This window comes from Mus musculus, chromosome X (assembly GCF_000001635.26).
Source record: "Mus musculus strain C57BL/6J chromosome X, GRCm38.p6 C57BL/6J".
Taxonomy (NCBI): Eukaryota; Metazoa; Chordata; class Mammalia; order Rodentia; family Muridae; genus Mus; species Mus musculus.
The window spans coordinates 135,232,633-135,242,465 of NC_000086.7; the positions used below are offsets into that span (position 1 = coordinate 135,232,633).

Consider the following 9,833-nt stretch of genomic DNA (forward strand, 5'->3'; position numbering starts at 1 on the left):
CTTCTGTTGTCTGCACTCTCACCTACACAGACTAGTCTCTGAGATATCCCGGACCAGAAATGGCTCCCCCAGGTGCTCCAGCAAAGCCCTCCTGGGCGGGGCGGACACCTCTCCTCTGGCGGGGTAGGTGCCTCGATGTCTGGAGCCCAAAACGGGGTCTCCCCCAGAAGCTGTGTCACTTCTGCCTGTCCCAGAAGCTGTGTAGCTTCTGTAGTCCACACTCTCACCTGTGCAGACTAGTCTCTTAGGGACCCGGGAACCAAGATGACTCCCCCAGGTTCTCAGGCCTTAAAAAGAATTTTACCAGATGTTTCTGACTAATACATTAACTGCAATATTGTGTCAGATTTGGAGTTCATTTTTGGCCTTCAAGTTCCTGCCTTGAATTCATGCCTTGATTTCTCTCAGTAATGGATTGTGTCCTGGGAGTTGTAGATTGAAAGAACCCTTTCTGCTCCAACTTGCTTTGAATAATGAAGTTTAATCACAGCAATAAAGACACCAGCTACGAAAGACATAAAGTAAACAAATAAAATATAAAGAAACATTTTAAAATCAAAGTGTGATGATGTGGGGAGGAGTAAACTCCAAGTTGTATTTTTTAAAAAGGGTTATTTTCACCCCTCGCAATGGGCAAAGAGACACCTTGTTGGTAGTGGTGTTCTTGTGTCAGTCAGGGCAGAGAAGATGGCAGGCCTTTGTTCATCTTAGTTTGATGCCAGACTTGGTGGCCAAAGCTGTTTCATGCCTAGGGCACATAAAATAATATAAAATAAAATAAATTTAAAATATAAAACATTTTTAAAAAGGAAAAAGATAAGAGAAAAAAGGTTAATTTTGTACTTTTCTTTCTCTCACCTATCTTTATGAGTTCTGGGGAAGAATGGGCTGCAAGGATTATACTTTTAGTATTTTCTTCTTTTATTTTCACAAACAACATCATCATCATTTCAAAATAGCTTTTCTATAATGAAAAATATTTTTCTTAGCCTAATGCTAAGCACCCAACAAAAAATTTTAATGATGACATCCGAATAATATTCACTGAACCAAAACCCACTAATAGAGAAATCATTTCACTATGAGAGAAGGTTATGGAAAGGGGAGTAACTACCAAGAAAAACAAGTAGCAGAAAACCAATAACAAATGTCAATACTAAGACCTTACCTATCAATAATTAACATAAATGTAAGTGGAGGAAATTCTTCAACAAAAATAGTAAAAGCTAATATATTAAAACTAAAAGACATTAAAATAATGTCTTTTTGACATTACAGAGAACTTGTGTCACTTTTAAGACATACACATGCTGACAGTTAAGCATGAAACTCATGTAAATTGAATCCAAATGAAAAAAGAAGTAATCACACTTATATAAAATCAGCTTCTTTGCTTATGTTTAATGTAATCTCTTAGCTAACTGGACTTAATTTTCATCTGGAAATGTATTCCATTATAGAAAAATTGCAAACTTGCTACATCAAAGTTGCATAAATGGGTGCAAACCCTACCTAACTGATGAGCCTTATCTTCTCAAATAATTATTTTAGCCAATATCACCATTGTACTTAACATATCACCAACTGTACACATGTGCTAAAGGCTGGGGAATACATGAGACTGAGAAGACAGCTTGAGCAAGCCAGTAAGCAGCCATCCTCCATGGCCTCTGAATCAGTTTCTACTTCCAAGTTCCTGCCTTGAGTTCTTGCCCTCATATCCTTGGATGATGCACTACAAGCTGTAAGATGAGATAAACTCTTTCTTCCTCTCCAAGTTACTTTGGATCTCAGTGATAGAAACTCTAAGACAAGCCTCCAACAACCATCTCAATTTTACTATCTTTCAACCTTCCTCTGGATTTGAAATATATGACTGCCTGTTAATTTAATCATAGTATGTATTTCATATCATGATTTTTAAAAATTTTACTTTATGGATATGGGTGTTTTATCTGTGTTATATCTGTATACCACATGTGCACAGTGTCTGTAGAAGTGAGAAAAATCCATTAGCTCTCCTAAAACTAGAGTTATAGATATTTGTGAGCAGCTGCAAGGCCCACACATCTGGTCTCATAAACCTGGCTGTGGAACATTGGAGATTAAGGAAGACAGACACACGTAGCAAAAGCAAAACTTGGATCAGTTAGACTGAACACTCTTTGATGGATATCTACTAGCATCCCAGAAACTTAGTGTCTTTGATTTTAGAATGGAATTTCCCTGGATGAGTGAACAATACTGCTTCTAGAAGACACTGGTTTTAAAATGAAAATCACAGTGCAAGGCATGGGGTACATTCCTACATTATTTGGTAGGCAGTACATGGAGGTCTCTAAAACAAAACAGATTATGCATATTGCCTTTACCATAACCACATGGTAAGTTTCTATTGCTGAAAACACCAATATTTGGCTATAGAACATAAACAAATAAATCTTGAACAAACCTGCAAAGTTCCTCCCTGATTGCAAGATTTCATAGTTTTTGGAGGTGATATGCAGGTTGATGGGGGATAAAAGATATCAGTGGTCTTATTTAGCACTAGAGCATGCAGGTATATCAACCTGCCAGGGAAGAGATATCCACTACTGGTACAACTGTTATGGGAATCACTAACTACTTTCTGAATAGCTTTGAGAATTGCTCCAAAGAAGGGGAGTTTCATGCCTAATACTATAATTCCTATCAAAAGACCATAGCTTAATGGGGATAAATCATAGCGTCTAGGGTAGAACTTACTATTGTTAAGTGATCATGTTAAGTTACATTCTAAATATTTATTTTTTTCCCAATGGATCTGGACTATGCATAATTTTGGGCAGAGGTATTTTTGTGCAAAGGCAGCGTTTAGTAGTGAGACTTCTTTTTTTAATATTTTTATTAGGTATTTTCCTCATTTACATTTCCAATGCTATCCCAAAATTCCCCCATACCCTCCCCCCCACTCCCCTACCCACCCACTCCCACTTTTTGGCCCTGGCATTCCCCTATATTAGTGAGACTTCTAAGTGTTCTACATGATGAGAATATGTGACTGTTAGGCTCCAACTGAGAAATCTTTAACAATATTCACTAACCTCTGTCACATTGTAGAAGATGAAGCACAAAACATTAATAAGCAGAGGCTGGGGAACAGTGCTGTGAAATCTTGATTTCTGGATGTGACACTCATCACATTCAAGGACTCATAGATTTGCCATTACTTGCCCAAGACCTACACAAGATCAACTTAGCAAAATATCTGCCATGGATTGTGTAGACGGTAACTTCTGGAGGAAGGAAAATTATTCTGTTTTGAGATGTGGCCACTGGTAGGTTTCTGATGGCTCCAGGTCATATGCATATTAGCAACTTAGGATTATTGAAACAAGAAAAAGAAGAGAAGAAGAGGAAGAGGAAGAGAAAGAGGAAGAGGAAGAAGAGGAGGAGGAGGAGGAGAATTTAAGAATTTGAGAATTTGAGAATTTGAGAATTTGGGAAGGAGATCATGTTGGCAGGAGTATGAGAAGAATCAGTGGAGAAATAGTCAGTGGATGTGATCATATTTCATTGTATACATATTTACAATCCTCAAGAATAAAGAAAAATATTCACAAAGGGTAAAATGACCCAAACAAAAAGTTCCATCAACTATGCTAAGTACAAAAATTTCAACTTGTATACATAAATACATATTTCATATGCATAATACATAACATATGAACACTCATGCCTTTAAATGAGATAATACATCATCTTCTTGAATTTAAGCCTGCTGCATTAACTTTACAAGCTATATCACATATCATCCCATGCAAGCTGTTGAAATGCCCTGCTGATGGAAGAAACTTAGAGACTTATAGAGACTGAGGTAATATTAAATTCCAGCCATAAATTAGAAGATCAAAAGAGTGATCATGAAAAGTATACCAAGAAATTTTAAGTTTACAAGGAGGGAGTATATGATTGTTGACTTAAAGTTTTAAGGCAGAAGGCAAAACTCATCATACTGACTATGAGGAGAGAGATTCCTTGTAAAACACACAGGTTGCACCTAAACTAGTGTTTGGTTCATTTTCTCTTTAGGTCTATCATCTTTCATAAATTTTCCTATATCATTTGCTCCTCCATTTATCATATCAATGATATCAGCCTATTTGGCACATCCACTCCAAAATCCTGTACAAGCTTCTCTGGTACATCTGCCTTGAGCCCTTCTTAAATAAACTTAATTCGAAAGTCGAGCAGACTCTACAGCTGTGTCTGACAGTAATTTCTCATAACTATTTTGTTGTTATTTCATCTTTTTATGTGATAAGAAACAAGAAACCGAATTGAATGAATGCTTTATAGTAAGATTCATGGTTTTCTCACAGTCTCTCCTACCTAAGAGACTTAATGCTCATCCAGTAGTGCTCTGGATGCAGCTCTGCCTCAAAGTCCACCAGAAACTTTCTCCAGGTCACACATCTGACCATAAGTTAGTGTGGGCAGTAGGTAGAGCAGCCATTAAGGGTCTAGGCCTCAACTCCGAAATTCTAATAAAATATGCATTTGAGTTCTACATACTGTTCGTGTATTCAGTTTTTCCTTCAGGAGTCAAAGTCTGTCATTTTGTTCAGATTTTCCTTGATTTCTACTGCTCTGGAAAAATTGTGGGTTTCCTGGATGCTGGTCTGGTTCCTGATCCCCTGACATGCCACAGGTCAGAGACAATATTTATCTCTTAGCCTTGAAATGTGCTTAAAGAAATGCTAGCAGTGACCAGGGTTGATCACTTGGTCAAAGTACTAGTACTGGTGACCCCAACCCTGGTATTGGTTTATGTGGCTTTTCCTACTTGATCAGATGATGAAATTTGTTTTCCTCCACCCTGTCTCAAGTTCAGACTCCTACCTAGCTCACTTTATAATAATGCTTAACCTTACCTTGAAAGTGTAGTAGTAGTGATATCTTTCAACAGTTCAAAACAATAACTTGAAGTTATACTGACATACAGAAAACTGAAACACTATACATAAACAGGAAATACGGGATCCAAGGAAAGAGAAACCCCCTACTCATTTCTAGTTCTGATTTCATCTCCAGCTGGCTGAAAATTCAGAAGTTTTCAACATAATTGAACAGAATACCTGCAGGAAGATCTGTACTCCTTTCTCTGAGAAACATACAAGAGTCCATCGGGCTACTGAACTGTATCTTAAGTCTGTCCTCCCTTGACTTCCGCATATAAAGATGCCTTTGACTAATGTTTTATCTCAATTTTTGCTCCCTTCTCTAGCAGCAAGCCTACGCAATGCACCTAAAAATATTCTCCTCCAAGGACAGAACTCCACAGATAAGAAAAACGAGTTGAATAGCACATACTTTAACCTCTAATCAGTTTCTGAATAAGTAGCTTTAAAGCTTCAAGTCATACAGCTGAGACTTTTCAAGTCATACAGCTGAGACTTTTCAAGTCATACAGCTGAAACTTTTCAAGTCATACAGCTGAGACTTTTTGAGGAGTTTGTTTTCTTCTGTCCACAGCTGATTCTTTTTAAGTGCATCTTGTCTTCCTTCTAAATCACCAACTTCACTTCATCATAACTCAGGTGCCTTCTGAACACCACACACCCCCAACCCCAAATGCAAGTAAAGAGAGGCCTTTCTAGGCTTTGAAGGAGGGTCCTCAGGTGGCACTGCGCGCAGTGTTGAGTTGCTGTTTCTGCTGCTGCTAGCAAAACGGAAACATGAAAACACCTCACAGAATAAATACAGTTCTGCTTATGAGTGAGCTTCAGATGCTTGCAGCTTGCAGCCATGCCTGATGATCCGAATTTGATCCCTAGGACCCATGTGATGAAAAATGGAATGTATTCCTCTGACCTTTACATACAGGCCATCACACACAAACACACACACACACACACACACACACACACACTAAATAAATGTAAATTTCTTTTAAAATAATGAATGAATCAAAACTGAAAATTAATCGCCAACCCAAATATTGAAAAAAAATGATAGTAAGGTAGATAATGCATATTGAATGAATTAGGAAATATTATACTATTGAAAAATGGTACTGAGAAAAGTGAAAAATAATAATTTGAAAAAAATTACAAGTTGGCTTCCTGTAGAGCACACTTAAGTAAGAACCCACTTAAGTAAGCTACTTACTGGTTGCAAGAAAACCACATAAAACAACATGATATATCACATGTTATTTTATATAATTCCTTACAATGGAGGAAATAATCTTTATTTGGATTGTTTGTAGTTTTTACTATTAGAGCAAATCCTGAATGAGCTTCCCTTTAAACATCTTTGGGAAAGAAGTGTTGGTCTTAAATTCCTAGAATTGTCACTGTTGGTAATGTTTTCAGTATTTGTATTGGTCATAGAATTTTTATTGCCTCAGTTTGATTTCTCTGAAGTATGAGTAATGCTCTCTAATGTGTTAAAAAATACTGTAATTTCTTGGTTTGTCTTATCTTTAAATCTTTAATTTCTTCCTTGTTGGCTTTCTCTTCTCAAAAAGAATACTTTTAAATGTTTTCTGAGTCCACCACTTTAAAGGTTAAGAATACCATTTATTTCTCTAAACAATTTAGTGTACAAAACCAGTCAGATCTGGACATCTAAACTCATTTCCTTGATTCTGCTGGGAATGGTTATACATACCTATGATCCCAGCACCAAGAAGCAGAAGCAGGAATATTATCCCAAGTCTGAAGCCACTTTGGGCTGCGTAGCAAGTTACATGCCATCCAGGTCAATTCAGTGAGACTCTATCTCAAAAAATTAAATATAATAAGTAGATAAATAAAAGATAATAAAAGTAAATAAATTCCTTAATACTTCACACCAAGGGAAGCTGGGAAACTTTGTTACAGATACCAAAACAAAACAATACAAGGAAGAGAATCTGTTATAGTTATATAAACAGTCCTTCTACAAATGGTATGAAATAATTTGCAATTTTCAGAGTGCTGTTGAAAAATACTGTAAAAGAACCTCTTCACATATATCATATTTCTCAACTACTAACATTTTGGTAAATTTATTTTACATTGACATCTTTCTGTATACAGTTTTTTCATCAATTTATTTATTCATTTTATATCCCAATCACAGTCCACCCCTCTACTCAGTACCCCTTCATATGCCCCTCCCCCACTCTACCCATCCACCTCTGAGAAAGGGGAGGTCTCCTCCTGGATACCAACCCACTATGGCATCTCAAGTCACTGCAAGACTAGGTACAGTCTCTCTCACTGAGGCCAGACAAGTCAGCCCAGTTAGGGGAACAGGATCTACAAGGAGGCAACAGATTCAGGGTAAACCCATCTTCCAGTTGTATAATGACCCTCATAAAGACCAAGCTGCATATCTGCTACACATGTGTAGGGGCCTAGGTCTAGCCCTTTTATGCTCTTTGGTTGGTGGTTCAGTCTCTGGGAACTCATAAAGGTATGGGTTAGTTGACATTGTTGCTCTTGTTGTGGAGTCCCTATCCCCTCCAGGTTCCTCAATCCTTCCCCCAACTCTGGATATGCAGGAAGATTCTGTGAGACAGATCACAATGAGCGTGATTCCAGTCATTACCACAATGGGGCTGTGTGCCAGGACAGAATCAATGGCTACTCCTGCTTCTGTGTGCCTTAATACCAAGGCAGGCATTGTGACTTGGAAGCATATGAATGTGTTTCTGATCCCTGCATGCATGAGGCTGTATGCTTTAAGGAGATAGGAAGATACACATGTGTCTGTCCTCAAGAGTATTCTGGTGTGGACTGTGAGTTGGAAATTGATGAATGTTGATCACAGCCGAGTTTATATGGTGCCAGGATGCTCATGGTGTCAGGATGCTCTTGGGGCTTACTTCTGTGACTGTGCACTTGGATTCCTTGGAGACCACTGTGAACTCAACTTTGATGAGTGTGCCAGTCAGCCCTGTCTCCGTGGAGGTCTATGTGTGGATGGAGGAAACAACTACTTCTGTGACTGCATGGGTAGCATATTTGTGAGACCTAGACGCCCCTTTGTTGGTCAAAGCCTTCTCACAATGATACAACATGTGAAGGCACTGTTGACAGCTATATTTGTCACTGCTGGCCTAGATACACAGATTCCCTGTGTGAGACAGACAGAAATGAATGCAGTAGGCACCCCTGCAAATTTAGGGGGAAATATGCCAATCCGTCCTCAAGGGATATATAGGACACATTGCAGACCTGCCTTCCTCCTTCAACTACATTGAAGCCCCAGGCTATATTTGTATCTGTCAGCCTGGAATCACAGACAGGAGCCTAGCAGAACTATCCTGTGAGCAAGTCCACCCAGCAGCTCTCTGAAACAGATGCAGAGACCTACAGCCAAATGTTAGACCAGGCTTAGGAAGTCTTTTTTTTTTTTAATTTAGCTTTTATTCAAAATTAAATAAGCAAAATAAAAAATCTTAAGAAAGTTGTACAAATTACTTACATAAGAGAATGTTAATAGAGATAGTCACAAATCTGCAACAAAAAGTTATAAAAGGGCTGGGCGGCATGGACTATACTCATGTCACAACATGGTGCTCTAACTGTGGTATTAGTAAGGTATAATTAATATTTGTAAGGGCTTATGGAAGAGTTGTATACATTTTTTTCTGGATCCTTTGGGACTCAGTTGTATATCTAAAAAATCAGTACAGTTGATTCCATATATCATTGTCTGAAATATTAATATTTTTGTCTTCAAGGATTTAGTATAGGAATGTAAAATACAATATATAAAAATAAATATTTTAGCATGACTTCTATGTGGGTTAGTATTAATCGTGAACTTGACAAAATCTAGAATCACTGGGGAGATTGACCTGTGGATATACCTGTGGGGGAAATATCTTAGTTATGTTATATAGTATGAGAAGACTCATCTTAATTGTTGTAGGCAAGATCATTTTCTGGGCAGGATGTCATAGACTAAGTAGTGAAAGCAACTTGCACTGGCAAGCATGCATTCATTTCTCTCTGTTCTTGATTATTGTTGGGGTGTAACAGTTTCCTCAAGCCTCGATAACTTCCTAGTATGATGTTATATAACCTAAAACTATGAACTGAAGTAAACATTTTCTCCATTAACATGTTTCTGGGGGTGTTTTTATCATAGCTACAGAAAAGAAACAGTGATAACTTCTTACTGAATTCTTTATTCACATGCTCACAGTCTATGTTCCCACATATCTATTTTAATCGAATCATATACTATGACTTGTTCTGCCTTGTTTTATTTTCCTGAAAATATTAAGTTAACAAAAATAAATTCAGATTAGCAAACATTTAATTATATTTAATGTCTTATTAAACTTGATAAAATAGTTTATTAATTGATTTAACCCACAATTCATTATTACTGGTATTCTTTCGTCTTTTTATTGGTTCTTTGTGCATTTGCTATCACGCACCCCAATCCCACTCATCTCCCTATCTCCTCATACTCACTCTCTACCCTTGCAACCTTCTCCCCAAAAGAAAATAATTTTCTTCCTTGTGGAAGCTGCAGTGTGTTACAGTGTGTCTCATAGTACACCCTTTTGTCCACACTTCTTTGCTTGCAAATGCTCATTGCAATGAGTCATTGGTCTGGTTTGAGGCCTCTGACTTCTGTTACACAATCAATACTGGAACCTCAAAGGGGTTCCTCTCAGGTATCCCGTTATTATCCTGTGTTATGGGGATCCTGCAGCTTTGGATCTGTAGGAAGGGCACCTTCATTCACTCCAGCAGTTCATCAATATGGTCTATGTTGGGGTGGGCCAATTCAAAGCCCTGGATCAGGGGCTGGTAGGTATCTTGAGTTGATCAGCCCACTAGCTC

General features: G+C 37.9%; 1 non-coding gene and 1 pseudogene across 1 annotated transcript; both read left to right on the forward strand.

Moving 5' to 3' along the window:
* The first annotated feature begins 618 nt into the window (after window positions 1–618).
* On the forward strand, window positions 619–761 carry LOC115489228. Its single transcript, XR_003953190.1, has one exon. It is a non-coding gene; the product is annotated as a small nucleolar RNA SNORA48 (small nucleolar RNA).
* On the forward strand, window positions 7,520–8,274 carry Gm15022 (predicted gene 15022; annotated as a pseudogene).